We start from the raw sequence: 16,330 nt of genomic DNA, 5'->3' as shown, positions 1-16,330 counted from the left end.
TATATATACCATTGTTGTCTTCCTATTTTGGTAACCACTGTTGTCTTCCTAACATGGTAACAACCCCCTGGCTCACATATTACCACATTCTAAGTTCTAATTCTGTTCCTGTCCTTCTAAAGGGCATTCTCAAAGTCAGCATACATTTAAACACAGTCAGCACACATTTGAACACACTTGAGATGTCAGCACACATTTGAACATAATAGTGTCTTTTCATTAGCCTTAAACTGCTAATTTTTAACTAATAAAATCTTCTACATGAGCGGTGCATTCAAACAAACTTTTTTTTCATCAGTCTGGATAATTTTGTTTCTCATGGTCTGAGAGTCCTTCAGGTGCCTTTAGGCAAACTCCAGGCAGGCTGCCATGTGCCTTTTACTGAGGAGTGGCTTCTATCTGGCCACTCTATCATACAGGCCTGATTTGTGGAGTGCCGCAGAGATGGTTGTTCTTCTGGAAGGTTCTCCTCGCTCCACAAATTAATGTAGAAATTAAAGTGACAGTAAATAAATGTATAAATAAATACATATAGGCCTATACATAAATAAATGTAGCTAGAAATAAATAAAAGTGTAAATAAATAAAAGTGGAAATAAATAAATGAGGAAAAAATACATATGCTGCGTCCCAATTCGCATACTATCCGTACTAAATAGTATTCGAAAAAAGAATTAGTATGTCCCAAATCTTAGTATGTTGAAAAAAGTATTCCAAAGATTCCCGGATAGTTTACTATTTCCGGTCAGAATCCGAAGTGCAGATCGATGCGCACTCTAACGGCTGATATTGCCCACAACCCATTGCGAGATGGACGAGGATTCGATTAGAACTACAAACGCGGATAAAAAGTGTTAAAAAAACTACAAACATGACGGTTACGCGAGTCTGACGGTTAAGTGGAGAGGATTAGATAAAGTGGTTTGAGTGAGTAATTATCAGTATTTAACCTGATGAAAAGATATTTATTCAATGTTATCCACATTATATTTCTCCTTCAGCAGCATTGAGAACTTTTGTAATGATACGTTTGGCCATTAACTTTGCAAACACATGAGAGGAGTCTCTGCATTAAAGACCCACGAAAGGCAGATCAACGAGCGACTACATTTCATATTTCTCTCCGATACGGTAGGAAATTAAATTGAAAGTGGAGGATTTGAACTGTGACGATGATTGACAGGGCAGTTTAAACGGTGACGGGACGCACGTAACAGAGTCCGTTAAAGATGACGAAGTAGTATGTCCCAAAGCTTGCATACTCTTCTGCTACACACTCAAAAGTATGTACTTTTTCTTCACAAAAAGAGTACATACTTTTAGGACGTAGTATAAGTAGGCGAATTGGGACGCAGCCATACATTATACACAAATAAGGAAATAAAAGTATAAATACTAAATACTATTTATTTATGTATTTTTATATTTCTTTGTATATTTCTTTATGTTTTTGTTGTTGTTGTTACATTTCTTCGTATATATTTATTTATTTATAATTTAGTCAGCTTTGGAATTCCAAATCAGTCCGGGATTACTGCACAAAACGAAACTATAAACTTTTTTGAACAAACCTGCTGAGAAACATATTCATGTAAGCTCGGCCCACTGAAACCTAAAATCTCATAACACCGGTACAGTGATAGGGTAGTGCTTATGTGAGATATTCACAGATTCGAATTTCCCGGAACAATAACTCGTGAGCTAAACGCTTTTACTAACGTACACAAATAACACTTATTTTCAATCGTAGTAACGTAGACAAGCAGTTAAAACTTTATTGTCCACAAAACAAGTTTTCCTCCGCTGTGGACAAAATACACTGATCAGATCTCTTTGCGCGGGATAGATTCGAAGGGACCGTCTGCAAAGTGCAAAACCCGAAAAGCGTTAGTAAAAACAGTCAATAACTTCACTGTAATACACTGTAGGCCTACTGTCACCAAATCAGTTCACACATAACTGCTATCCTGCTGCTGGTTATACTCCGACATTTGATGACAGTTACAGTGAAGTAATTAAATATTTGTCATAATAGTCCAGTTTTTCAGAATAAAAAAAATCATACAAATTATACAAAATAAATTTTCATCAAATAAGTGTTGTAGTTTAACCAGCAGGACATAAACTGAATTTGGTGAAAGTACATCGTATTAAAGTGACGTTTTTGACTGTTTTTAACGCTGTTCGGGTTTTGCACTTTGCAGATGGTCCCTTTGAATCTGTCTCTCAGCCATCTGCGCATATAGAGATCAGTGTCCACTGAGGAAGAAAGCTTGTTTTTGGGAAAATAAAGTTATAGCTGCTTGTCTACGTTACTACGATTGAAAAGAGGTGTTGTGTGTGTAGTAACAGCGTTTAGCTCACGAGTTATTGATCCGGGAAATTCGAATCTGTGAATATGCAGCCAACTAACTCACTTAAGTGTGAGACGTTACGTTTTTTTTAATCAAAGCTTGGAAGCCTCAGTGCCGAACGTCACATCATTAAAGGTAGGTGTGTGTATGTGTATACATTACGTGCATGCTTTTCTACTGTGTATACTTGTTTCATCTAAGGATCCTCATCTAAACCCATCAAAGTTTTAGTAAACAATCTGGAAGAAATATGCACAAGTAAAACCGAAAGTAAAACACCCGACAGCAATATCATCGACTAGTAGGCTGAAATCGAGATTAGCGAACGAGAGTTTTCCCTCTGTAAAGTCAGGTTTCAGTTAGACAGTTTTGATAAAGAATGATGAATGAATGATTGATCAAGTGTGCGAGTGCGTGCTGGTGGCTGCCTGGACTAAAATTCGTCCCGGTGTTCTGACGACGATTTGCCCCACCTTGTCAGATATTGTACGTTACTAGGTAGCACATTTCGACAGCAAAAAAATGCTACCCATCAGATTGTGCTACCAGCATCATATTCATGTGATTTGAGGCTTTATTAATATCCATACCCCATACCTTAAACCTACCCTTAAAACTATGTTATTTTAAAAATAAATATATTTATGTATGCGCAGTAAGCCCAGGTAGGAAAATCTTACGGGTAGAATAAAATGTCAAAATTAAAATACATTAGAACTAAACATATTTAAAGAGAAGAAAGCTTTGTCCTAAATTTATGGGCTCCAGGCTCTTTTGTTAAATTATCCTTTGTAGTTGCCCTAATGAACTTTACTATTTTACTAATTTACAGAGTTTAACTGTAGACTAGTATTAGTAGCTGTCACAAGTAAAATCATGCTCCTCATTATGGGTATGGTATTTAAAATAAATAAGTAATAATGAACTATGGAATTCGTAGTGAACAATTCCCTAAACATGTAGAAACAACAAAAATATGATTTATATTCCCCTAGTTAATAAGAAATAAGTAATAATGGTAACATTCATTGTAAATACATTTTGGCCAAAACAACATATTTGTACAGTGTTATTAACTGCAAGTTAAAGGTGTTTTTATGACAAATTTGTGGGCCTATTGCGTTTTCCATTTGACCTTGTCATTCATTTTACATGGGCGTGGCTGTTATCAGCTAGCATCTCTACAGCAGTGTTTCCCAACCACGATCCTGGAGGCACACCAACACTGCAGATTTTGCATGTCTCCTTAATCAAACACACCTGATCCAAATGATCATCTTATTATCAGAGACCCAAGACCTGGGGCCTATACCATGAAGCCGGATTAGCTGGCTAGCCAGATATGTTTAAGCCTAGTTTGTGCTAATCCTGGGTTTTAGGTACCATTAAACTGGTTTGGCTTTTAGCAGTGTTCATCTCCATAGTAACTTACGCTCCACGGCTAACCTGCTCCAGGGCAGGTTATGTTCTGGATAAGAGATCTCAAACTGAAATTGGACCAATCAACTGTGAGCAAAGTGACACACCTCTGATGCAATAAAGTCACTCCCCCTGTTTCTACTCCAAATTAAAGGTCACTACATAGCAAATGGCTATTAAAGACTAAAATGTCGGGCTTTTGAATGATTTAGATATCATTTATGTAATTATTATACCCGTAATCAATTACACATGTATCATTTTAGTTAATCAATCATTAATTGGCACTTAGTTGAAATTAATATAATTAGCCTATACAAAGGTCATACAAATAAGCTTTAAAATCAATACACAAAGCTATAAAAATTACTACATTACTCAATTCTCTATATATCAACTAAACCAACTTCATAACATTTACTTGCATTGACGTAGTGAATATTTTCTTTAAGTTGTACTCTTTTATAGGCAGCTCTTTTCTTCTTGCTGTGTAAATTTGTTTAAATTCTTAATATTTTTCAATCATGTAATATTCTGTAGAAGAGAGAAATCGATCTCACTGCTTCTCTCGCGAGAAGTGAATCTCAGTTTCACTGATCCACAGCGTGTGATTGGCTGTTCACTACTGATGTCACAGCTAAACTCCTAAACTCAGGATCAAAGCCTGAGTTGACAGAGAAAGCGGATGATCAGCATCATGGGACCAACAAAGCCTGAATAGATTGGTTTGGTTTTGTCAACTCTAAACTAATAATGTAACCCTGAGTTTGTTAAACTACCATCATGGTACAGGCCCCTGAAATGGGTGTGTCGATTAAAGGATGGTATGCAAATTTGCAGTGTTGGTGTGCCTCCAGGATCGTGTTTGGGAAACACTGCTCTACAGAACCTGTTAATGTCTCATATCACATGACTAACACATAATTAAGGGTCAAATCTGAATGGATAAAGTGTCTTGCGCTGTTTATCACTCTACAGCCTGGCGGAAGTGCAGCACACATTCGTCAGCAATGATCTTGCATTCTGTTATCCACTGGGTCATGCTTCTTAGTTCAAACTAGTGAAACAACTGAACAACAGCACTATTTGTTCTCTTGATATATGGTCTGTTTGTTTTACTGCCTGAGAAACCGCTTCAGATGATTCAGTGACAGAGTGGTCCGAACGAATCTGAATCGTTTCAGACCGAAAAAAAGTTAAAACGTTTTTAATATTTGATATTAATTTCAGTTTCTCTTCAAATTCATGTAGAAACAATTTAAAGACTGCATATTTTAAAAAATTTCTGTAATGGCATCTTTTTATGAATGAAGGCCAGTATCACTGATACTAATGTCTCTATGAAACATTAATGATATCACATTACAGTATAACTGAAAGCTACCAATTTCAACATTTATTAGGCTTTAAAAAATAACTTTTAATTTAAGTGTTCTTAAAACAATCTTTACATAAACCAATCATAATAAATGTTATATTTACCTGTGGCCTTCCCTTTTAGACATGCAGAAATGTAATAGTTATCAAACACCTTTCTTAACTGCATAAATAATAAATGAAATATAGATTACTCATCATTAAAGCTACACTTTTCTCTGTTCCCGTTGTTCTTTGATGAACATTAATGACAGACATCATCAGTGCTGCTATCACTTTAAGATCGGCGGCTGCCGAACATGATGCGTCACGCGCATCTCATTTTCTCAAGTTCATCTAAGACGTTATTTAACTAAATTAAGACTCCTAATATGAAATCCTCTGTGTTTTTGTTATTGTTTGTTCAAGAGCAAAAGAGAACTCGATGTGTGCACGAGACTGACGCGAGTGTGTGTCAGGGTATCCCTCAATGAGCTGACATGAGACGCAGCCACACAGAGAGGACATTGACATAAAGTGTGTTCTCTTGTGTCTTGTCGCGCTTAGATTGTTTAAAAGCATTACATGAATAAGAGCGTGATCCAGTGCTTTAAGTGGGCCGGTATGCGCCAGTACTCAGTACCGCCATTTCCAAATATAGCTCTTGAGCGTACCGCCACGTCTCCGTGCGCCCAGAACGTGCTTTTAGCGTACCGGTACACTCATTTGCGAGCAGAGACTACATTACCCATACACCCTTGAGTTTTACAAGTGAAAAGCGCATGCGCCGCTGTAAAGGCTGATTTATACTTCTGCGTCGGACCTATGCCGTACGGCACAAGTAACGCGTTGGTTTTCATTTATACTTCTGCGTTGTTGTCTGCGTCAATATGCAATTCCACATACAGACCGCTAGTTGGCAGTGTCCACGTGCATGTTGATGGTAACCCACAGTATCAAGGCAAAAGCTGAAGAAGAAGCTTGTTTACACTGTCGGAGTATCAGCAGCCGTCATGGCATCAGATAGCGGCTTTTCTTGCAGCTTGAGTTGTTGTATGTAATACAAATTAAGCATCTCTAGTTGATTAGTAGAGTTACAAAAGAGGTGATCTGGCGCTGGAATGCCTTTTTTAAATCATGCAGAGTGCTCGTGGCACTGTTTTCAGTATCATTTGGCTCATGCACAGACGAGCGCTTCAATTGATTGCTGTTGCGGAGACTATTCATTCCGTTGAAATCACAAAACGAAATGCACCCTAATGTGTCCCTGTTCTTGATATACAATCACTGATTAACATCTTTGGTTTTAATGAGAAAATAAATAAACTATACACAACGGATCTATGTGTTTATTCACTAACATAAACACTCTCTGCACTACAAAATATATAGCAGATATAAGGATGAAACTATCATCCCATTTCTGGACACACAAACACTCCTATCGCAGATTTATTTATTGATAACAGCCGCATGTTTTAGCTATAGTTTCTAACTGTGTTGCTATTTGATTAGAAAAAAGAAAGAAAAAAGTTAACATTGGCCTGCATGGTAATGAGGTGCCGTCAATGGTCTTGCTTTGTAAATAACCCTTATTGTAACAAATTATATAGTTAAACAATTACAAGAACTATATGTTAGTTCTAAGGCTGAGAACAAGTTAGAAAGAGCTTTAAAATACGGACCTTCTTGAATTATTGACTAAACAATCCCCCCATAACCACATCCCCAACAAAGCCCCGCCCCCTCTGGTGAGTACCACCACTTTATTTTTTCCACTTCAAGCACTGGCGTGATCTTATAATGTAACGCTAGGAAAAAATGGATATAAAAACGGACGCTGCGTTAATTGCGGTAAATATTTTTAATGCGTTAAACTGAAAAAATGTATTTGCCCAGCACTAATAAAATATAATTGTTATTATTTTATAATATGTATTTTACAAAACATGTTTTATTCTAAAACTACAAGAAAATCAAAGCCAAAAACATGAACAAATTGGGTTCCAAATTTTAGGTTGATATATCAAAAAATTTGCTTTCAGTAAGATTTTGTTTGGGCGCAGTACCAAATTATTTCACTAGATGACATCCTAGCTCCTTTACTGACCATAAGGGTGCCTCCATTTCCATATGGTTTGAGTGATCTAAATCATATATTTCCATAATTTTCATACATTTTATGAAGTAGACTATTCAGAACTAGTATGGGCAGTTCCCATTCAGTTGGTCACTCCCGACGCCACGTCTGGGACTGACGAATAGGAATGGGAATCTCGCTCGCGAGAGCCAATGTACTTCGAGTGTAACTAAACGAGCCAATGCACATTGGCATGCAATGATTGCACCAGCTGCTCATGCCACGCAGTGCGGGTATAAATGATTCACTGGTGCTTGCATCAAATTAGCTTTTTGCTTCGGAGCCGAGTGGTGGATGGTTCGTCCTGAAATCACTCTCTACAAAGCAGTGGAACTGACTGAGCCTGCCTTTTGGAAGTGGATCTCTTCAGTCGGTGTGATGGCACAGCAGCGTGTCGTGTGGTTTTTTGATCATCTCTCTTTTTTGTTCGTAAGAGCAAACATAAAGGTTCAGTGCGCTAGGTGTAGAACGCTAAAAAGATGTTCTTACGCCTGGTAAGAGAGCGCCTTCCTGAGAGAGACCATGCACCTCAGGCTGCACTACTTCCTTGACTGTGTCGCCGCAACTGTTCCCCCTGCGTGCTTCAGAACCAAGGAGATTGTCCTTCTTAAAGAGCATACACAGATAGAGCTTGCGTCATTTTCAAGATGACATTCTATCTGTGTGTTTGTGGATGCAGTGGTTATCTGTCACCTAGGGATGGTCACCAGCGCTGTATCTCGTGTTAAGGCATTCAGTACGCTGAGGCAGTGGATGACTCATGTTCTCACTGCGGGAACATGACCAACCCAGTTGCGGTATATCTGCGTTATATTAATATATATATATATATTAGGGGTGTAACGATTTTCAAACCGAAGCGAAAAACCGCGATACACCACCCACAATACGTATCGCAATACTCTTATGGGGTACCGAACACACCCTGCCCCCTGCTGCCCCGGCCCAGCCCTGGCCCATTGTTGAGGTTGACCTCACTTTACACTAAACTAATTATTCTACCTTGACATTTAATTATATAGTAGGGTGTAATGGTACACATATGCATCCCGTGAATTTTCAGTATGTCTTATGTGTACACAACAAATACAGCATTGTAGGCGAACCACCATTAACCACCAATAATTGCAAAAAGCTCCGCATTTTGTTACTTTTTGAAACTGTCACAAACGCCGGTGAAGATTCCACCATCGGCCACCGGAGGTCTCACTCTCCAGAGTATTAATGATTCATTCGGACTTCAATTCCCAAGCACCCACATTCTGAGACTGATTACTGCACACCTGATCCACATCCCACGGACTATAAATATACCCTGGTTGCTCAGTCACTCATTGCGAAGTCTTGTTTGCCCCGACTGCATTTCTGAGCGTTATTTACCCCTGTGATTACCTTGTCTGTGTTTGAACTCTGCCTTGGACTTTCGTTATCAACTCTTTGCTGCCTGCCCTTTGTTTGCCTGTTATGACCACGTTTTCTACCTTGCCTATGATACTGCTGTTCGCCCTGGTTTCTCGACACACGCCTGTTTGTACACTGAGACTGTTTTACTTTAATAAACTGCACATGGATCCCAATCTGCCTGAGTCCTCGTTACAGGAGACTTTGCCAACTACAGATCCAACGGTTTTCATGCACTTCTCCAATGAACTCTCAGCCCAGGCGAATCAACTACTAGCGCATCAACAACAACTCAGTTGACTGACCACCATGACTGAGGAGCTAGTAAAAGAACGAAAAACGAAGCCTCCATCAACCCACACCTGCATCCAATGCCTCAACGCCTCAACCAAGTCAGGTTTCTATGCCAACACCTTCTAGTACGCTGACAAGTAACCCCCGTTTAGCGTTTCCAGAAAAGTTTGACGGCACCCCAACCAAGTGTAAGGGCTTTCTAATGCAATGCTCTATCTTCCTGGCTCAACAACCCACTTTGTACTCGACAGATAATGGCAAGATTTCTTTGGTGTTTTGGGTAACTCACTCGAATGGGCAACAGCGATCTAGGACAGCCAAGCACTAAAACAAATCACCTACATCAATTTTATCCAGCGAATACGCACGGTATTTGAACATGCCAAAGTAGGAAGGAACGCTGAGGAACAGCTACTAGCACTTTGACAGGGAAAGGATACAGCCGCTGAGTTCGCCCTGACATTTCGCACTATCGCTGCACAAACAGTATGGGTAGAGGACACCTTAAAAGTGCTGTTCTGTCAAGGATTAAATGTTGTGTTACAGTCTGAAGTAGCCTGTCAAGATAAAGACAAAACCCTGGACCAATTAATTGATCTGGCTATCCGCATCAAAAATCTGATTAGATCCCGGAGACCTCATCGAGTCACAAGCAACCTTCAGTTAACTAATCCAGCTAACGATAGCGATGAACCCTTGCAAGTCGGACGAACTCACCTCTCTCCTGAGGAACGGGAATGCCGTGTCAAGAATCATCTCTGTCTCTACTGGGGTCAAGCTGGACATCTGAGAATGGAATGCCCGACACGACCTCCGCATACACAGTCCCGTAGGGTGAGTTTGCTGATTTCGGCCATTTCCAACAACAGCTGTTTTGATTAACCAGTCACGTTAACCTGTCAATCTAAGACAATCCATTCTAAAGCACTAATAGACTCTGGGGCAGCAGGCAACTTTATTGATGAAGCACTAGCACAACCACATAATATACCACTAACCCCTTGCAACTCTCCCTTGGCGGTGGCTACGCTAGACGGGCGCCCTCTGGGGACGGGTCATGTATAATACACCACCACTGATTTGAATCTGCAAGTGGGCATTCTACACACTGAACACACTGAATCCGTTTCTACGTCATTCATTCTCCACATAATCCCATCATCCTTGGATTTCCAGGGCTGTAGGACCACAATCCACAAATTTCCTGGCGAGAGACACAGATCACACAGTGGGGCTCAACCTGTTACTCTGACCTCCATGAAGCCTTCAGTAAGACCAAAGCATCACAACTTCCACCACATTGCGTCAACGACTGTGCCATAGACCTCCTACCTGGTACCACACCACCCAGAGGCCGCATCTTTCCGCTGTCCGAACCTGGAGACCAAGCAATGAAATCGTATATCGAGGAAGAACTGGCTAAGGGGTTTATTCGATCATCCACCTCACCTGCAGCAGCAGGATTCTTCTTCGTTGGAAAGAAGGATGGAGGTCTTCGTCCCTGCATTGATTACCGTGGCCTGAACAACATCACGGTCAAGTTTAGATATCCACTACCCTTGGTTCCTGCTGCCTTAGAACAATTAAGAACTGCCAAAGTTTTCACCAAACTCGACCTGCGCTCTGCCTACAACCTCATTCGCATTCGGGAAGGGGATTGGACATCCAATATCCGCGGATTTAGGGTCTCTAAAGTTACATACAACATTGCTATACACGTTTCTAACTTCAATACAATTTGAAGAGAATGGCTTACAGTCATAAAACCAACTGTAAAGTGTTCATCTAGGTGTCAGGTTTGATGACTTTTAGATTTTTTAGATTCAATAAAATCAAATCATATGGATATTTATCTCACTAGGCTACTGTATGGGCTCATTTAAACGTCATAGCTGATTTCCCTTATACGAATGTTGTTTTCCATTTGTCCACATGTCCATCTAACCTTTTCTCCTGTGCCGCAACAGTGCTGTTCCCTCTGTTCCCGCAGGAGCTCAGTTTCTCTGGCTAATTACTCCACTGCCTTAGCTGTGCTGTTCCCTCTGCTCCCACAGGAGCTCAGTTTCTCTGGCTAATTTTCTCCACTGTGCAGCAGTGCTGTTCCCTCTGCTCCCGCAGGAGCTCAGTTTCTCTGGCTAATGTTCTCCACTGTGCAGCAGTGCTGTTCCCTCTGCTCCCGCAGGAGCCCAGGTTCTCTGGCTAATTTTCTCCACTGCCGCAGCAGTACTGTTCCCTCTGCTCCCGCAGGAGCCCAGTTTCTCTGGCTAATTTTCTCCACTGCCACAGCAGTGATGTTCCATCCCAGAACCTTCCAATCATACGTGTCCACTTGGAGATGTTTTAAGCATTCCACTTCTCTTATAACATGCCGTTCAAATTTCCCTCCCTTCAATCACTTCACTTGTTTCCTACCTTAATACTGTTAAGGGCCTCCAAGTTGGGTCCATCAAAGGCTACCTGAGCGGCGTCCAATTTTTCCGCAGTTGATTTACGGCGCTCCCTCCCCAGAGAATTCACAAACCTCCCTCCTGATCAAAGGGATTCAGCAATCACAGCCCACCTACCTCGACAGCAGATAACCCATAACACTAGATGTTCTCCCAAAATGTAACCATACCCCTCGTACAGGTTACCAGCCACTACCCGCACACTCAACATTGCTTGTTTTAGCTTTTTCGGGTTCTTAGGATGCTCACAAATCGCGATCACTTCCAAATTCGACCCTAACGTCCACCCCACTATCTCAGACCTATCAGTACTCGATGGCGAAATCATATCATACTTAATCACGAAGCAAGACAGACCAAGCTTTCATCTATATTTCAACATCCTGTTTCAACAACCAAACTGTTCTTGCGTACCTCCAAATTAGGAAATCTCAGGCTAATCTCCTTTTTAGCCCCTTTTCATAGACGCCTCCGACAAACCCATGACATGCTTCTGGTTAAAAACAAAACAAAAAAACCCCCTCCAATCTATTCTCCAGCAATCAGGGGCCTCAGCACAATTTCGCCAGTCACTCCTTTCACATAGAGGCAGCAACAACAGCAGCGAAAAAAGGCCTCTCCCAGCAGCAGATTCAAGCTCTCGGAAGATGGTTGTCACATGTTTTCCAAAGCTACATTAGGACTGACCTAACCTTTCTATCTTAATTCCTTTTCCGTCTGGCGAGGCTTACTCATCCGATGCAGTGAGTCTTGTTCTCCTGTTGGATGCTGCAAGAGCCCTCCCGGACAGTGGCTATCTTTTCCCCCTTTTTTCCGTCTGGCGAGGCTTACCCATTCGATGCTGTGAGTATTGATCTCCCATCGGATGCCGCGAGGGCCCTCCCGGTCACTATCCATCTTTTTCTTTTTCCCATCCAGGGAGGCTTACTCGTCCGATACCGTGAGTCTTTATCTCCTTTCGGACGCTGCAAGAGCCCTCCTGGTCAATGCTTAACTTTTTTATTTTCTCCGTCCAGCGAGGCTTACTCATCCGATACCGTGAGTCTTGATCTCCTTTCGGACGCTGCAAGAGCTCTCCTGGACAAACATCCATGCTTTACCTTCCACCCGTCTGCCAGCGAGGCTTACCCATCTGACACAGCGAGTCTTGATCTCCCGTCAGATGCCGGCGAGAGCTCTCCTGCCCGGGTGTTTTCACTTCTCCTTCACTGTGCCGTCGGCCAATAGGACCCACTCACCCTACACCAGGAAACTGATCCTGGTGGAGGCTGGGTGGGCCTCCTCGGTCAGTCATTTCTTTTTATTGCGCCGCCCCGTCTATCGGTTGGTAGGTCTTACAAATCTTACACCACAAGTCTTGATCTCCTGTCAGATGCGGCCTGGGCCCTCCCGATCGGCCGTTCCAAACAATGTGCCCCCATTCACCAGCCAGTAGGGGCCCTGTGAGCTTCCAGCTTAGTTGGGCGGTTTAAATCATGGTGCTCCCCTTTCTTTTGACCGGTAGGGCTTTTCCCGTCTGATACAGTGAGCCTTGGCCTCCCATTGGATGTCGTAAGAGCCTTCCTGATCGGTCGTTCTAAATTAGGGCTGCTCCACATTCATCAGCTAGTAGGGCCCATCCACCCGGCGATGTGAGCTCCCATCAGAGGCAACACAGGCTCTCCTGGTCAGGTGGTTCCAAACCATGCTGCTCCTCATTTATCAGCCAGTAGGGCTTTTCCCGTCTGATACAGTGAGCCTTGGCCTCCCATTGGATGTCGCAAGAGCCTTCCCGGTCTGTCGTTCCAAGACAAGGTTGCTCCCAGTCCATCGGCCAGTAGGGCCCGTCCGCCCGATGCCGTGAGCTGCTCCCATCAGAGGCAACACGGCGTATTTGGAGGTTTTCTGGTGGCTGTCCTCTGCTTTTTGCATTTTGGGGGATACTCTGGGTTCGGGCCAAAATTCAGAGCACGGAGCCCTCCCCCGGACAGCACGCCAAATACGCATAATCTTTACTCTATTTAATTTGATGTGTGAACTCGTGAAGCATAATAACGGAACAAAATCATTTAAAATGAGAGCCAGAGCAGATACTTTCTGAATATTCTGTATACTTTCTGTATAAAAATATTTTATCTGCAATTTTATATAGAACTGATACAGAAACAAACTATCTGTGAAATGAGATACTAATAGCACTTCCAATGATATTCCGTATCATAGCAAGCAAAGCGCCTCGATTGAAAAAAAATGCTGCGCTGCCAAAATGCTCTCAAGCACTCACAGCTAGACATTTTCAGCTGGCTAAAACTGCTTTGGTTGACACGCGGCGTAATAATGCAGGACACAGCGCTCACATGACACAGAGGTTACCGGCAGTGTGACAGATTTAGTTTATTTCATTTATTTAACAGGGATCATACACAACACAAATGTTGTGCCAGAATTAGCTAAATAGCTAATTTGCATCTGTGGTCCATGGGAGATATGTTTTCGTCAGGAGTTTCTCTCTCTAACCTTTCTCTCTCTGACCCACCAGAGACAGGGTTTCCTACCTGCACTCTGTCTTCTTTATAAAAAAATGGTCCATCTGATTCTCAACTGCTTGTGGAGGCTAAACCGGGGCTATTCAAAATTCGAACAAGGCTATAGCCCCCCCTAGTCCTGGTGTAGCGCCGTCACTGATGCTAAACATGGCCAAAATGTCAAAAAAGGAGTTGGACATATGAAAGAGTATTTCTGTGACAAATACACTCCTTCCGGATTTAAACAAGTTTTTGAGATTATGGCCATGTATTACATCCAAATGGGTGGAATTACTTGTATGGGCACTTCTCCAGGAAGAGCGCATACGAGAGTGAGAGCGTGCCCATCAACATGCTTTGTTTGGGTTACCGGAAATGTCGGCAGCACTTTGTTTTTAGACCACAACATCAACACATGTCACTAAAGAAGTGTGTTTTTGGTTGTGAGGGAAAGATAACCTTGTTCAGCTTCCGAAATAACTCAGTGTTAAGGAAACATTGGATGCAGTTTGTTTTTCCGGATCAGCAACAGAGTTCTGCAAGTGTGTTTGTTTGTTCCAGATGTTATGAGTCGAAACGGCATGCGGTGAGTGAAACTGCATCAAATGTCTGTGTTTTGTTGGCGATCGGTGTGTAAGTGCATATAATGTAAACAACACAAACGTATAGGGATTAGAAAGTTATAAAGGTAAGGATAATGCCACAAATGTATTGTGTGTGCGTGTGTTTGTCATAGGTGTGTGTGTGTGTCTCTTTAGATCCGCCCACTGCACTCTTCCACGATTTCGGCCATTTTGAGATATGAAGGATACAATGCCACTCTTTGGAATGTCTACTTTTAAACTAAATAATTTATATAAAAAACTAATATTCTCTGTTTATGTTATCCGTATGAAAACGTCTCGGGTTATGACTATAAACATTGTTCCCCGAGAAGGGAACGAGACACTGCGTCGTCGAGTGACAACACTGGGGAACGCCCACAGCGTTACGCATCTGAAGTATGAATGAAATCAAGCCAATCTGATTGGTGGTGCGTCGTGACGTAGTAGATGACGGCATACCCGGAAGATACAAAAAGGAAGCTGATGCAAACACACATTAGCTCTTTTGCGATGAAGCAAGCGCTCTAACCGTGATAGGTGTGGCGACGAGACGCAGTGTCTCGTTCCCTTCTCGGGGAACAAGGGTTATAGTCATAACCCGAGACGTTCCCCTTCGAGGGAACTCGAACTGCGTCGTCGAGTGACAACACTCTGGGGAACGTTAATACCCACTAGGCCACACCGAAATCACCCCACGTCCCAGTGTGAAGCTGGAGACCCAGGCACACTCAGGACGCAAGAACTCGAGCACCAGGCGTCACCGGGAGGTGCAGACTGTAAAAACGTATGAAGGTGTGCGGGGTGGCCCACCCGGCCGCCTCGCATACCTCTTGAAGCGAGACGCCAGAAAGGAGGGCCACAGATGAAGCCATGCTCCTGGTGGAATGGGCCCTCACGGCCATGGGTGAAGGCAAATTGCGCACCCTATAAGCCGTGGCTATAGCCTGGACGATCCAGTTACTGATCGTCTGAGTTGATGCAGGCAGCCCCTTCTTGGGTGAGCCAAAGCACACCAACAACTGGTCTGACCTCCTCCAATGGGAAGACTTCTCTAGATAAATACTCAGAGCTCTGACCGGGCAGAGCAGATGAAGTCTCCCCTCTTCCGCCGTCAGGTGGGGAGGGGGATGGAAAGCCTGAAGAACCAGAGACCGGGCTCCCTGAGATGGAACCTTGGGAATGTAACCCGGTCTAGGGTGAAGAATGGCCCTTACTCTGCCGGGGGCAAACTCCAGGCAGGTTGGCGTGACCGCCAAAGCCTGGAGATCTCCCACTCTCCTCAGAGAGGTAATGGCGAGTAGAAAGGCCACCTTCAAGGTCAGGTTCTTAGGCTCAGCCAGCTCCAGTGGCTCGAAGGGGGCCTCAGCCAATCCTTCCAGAACCACCGCCAGGTCCCAAGTTGGGACTCTGGAGCGAGCTACCGGCCTCATCCTCCGAGCCCCGCGGAGGAACTGTACAACCAGGTGGTGCTTCCCCAAGGGTCCATCACCTAGAGGTGCGTGGAAAGCCCCAAGGGCAGCCACGCACACCTTCAGGGTGGACGGGGTAAGACCAGCGGAGAAGCGATCTTGGAGGAACTCCAGCACTGAAGCCACTGGGCAGTTAACTGGATCCACCTCACGCTCTCTACACCAAGTGGAAAATACATTCCACTTGAGGCTGTACAGTCTCCTGGTAGAAGGAGCCCTGGAGCTGAGTAAGGTCTCGACTACCTCTGCTGACAGGCCCGCCTCTAGGTACCGAGCCCCCTTAGGGGCCAGACCCAGAGGCTCCACAACTCTGGCCGGGGGTGAAATATTGTGCCCCCTGC

General features: G+C 43.2%; 1 protein-coding gene across 2 annotated transcripts in view; it reads left to right on the top strand.

Annotated features, from left to right (window-relative positions):
* Positions 1-2,179: 2,179 nt before the first annotated feature.
* Positions 2,180-16,330, top strand: part of LOC307128007 (protein NLRC3-like) — a 103,885-nt gene continuing 89,734 nt past the window's right edge. The window contains exon 1 of one of the 2 annotated variants that reach the window (XM_079819525.1): positions 2,180-2,489. The gene's annotated coding sequence lies outside the window, so the exon portion shown is untranslated. The remainder of the gene's footprint in view (positions 2,490-16,330) is intronic. The other variant, XM_079819524.1, reaches the window with a different exon arrangement.

Source organism: Gobio gobio, assembly GCF_949357685.1.
Source record: "Gobio gobio genome assembly, chromosome: 6".
Taxonomy (NCBI): Eukaryota; Metazoa; Chordata; class Actinopteri; order Cypriniformes; family Gobionidae; genus Gobio; species Gobio gobio.
This window is presented reverse-complemented; position numbering and strand designations above follow the sequence as displayed.